Source organism: Piliocolobus tephrosceles, chromosome 6 (assembly GCF_002776525.5).
Source record: "Piliocolobus tephrosceles isolate RC106 chromosome 6, ASM277652v3, whole genome shotgun sequence".
NCBI lineage: Eukaryota > Metazoa > Chordata > Mammalia > Primates > Cercopithecidae > Piliocolobus > Piliocolobus tephrosceles.
In genome coordinates this window covers 79435724-79436054 of record NC_045439.1, presented here as the reverse complement: position 1 = coordinate 79436054, position 331 = coordinate 79435724, and positions in this window count along the sequence as shown.

The following is a 331-nucleotide window of genomic DNA, read 5'->3' as shown; positions in this document are numbered from 1 at the left end:
GTGTCTTCATCTGTGGTTTTTATTCATGGTCTATTGGGTGCCTTAGTTTTTCAGTTTTTTTTTTTTTTTTTTTTTTTTTGGGGGGGGGGTGTTGGGGGATAGAAAAGTCAGCATCTGTATTTTCAGAAACAGAAAGAATATAAAACATATAAAAGGCTGGTTACAATATGAAAACAACATGGAAATTTCATGAAATGTTAATTCTTCTAGGAATAGATGCTCAATGTCACAGCTGGATCATCCTCTAGTTTCCCCTTCCCAAAAGCCTTGTCAGAAAGGACAGAGGAAAGATAGAGGAGCATACCTCAAGATAGCTTGCTCCTGTTACCTT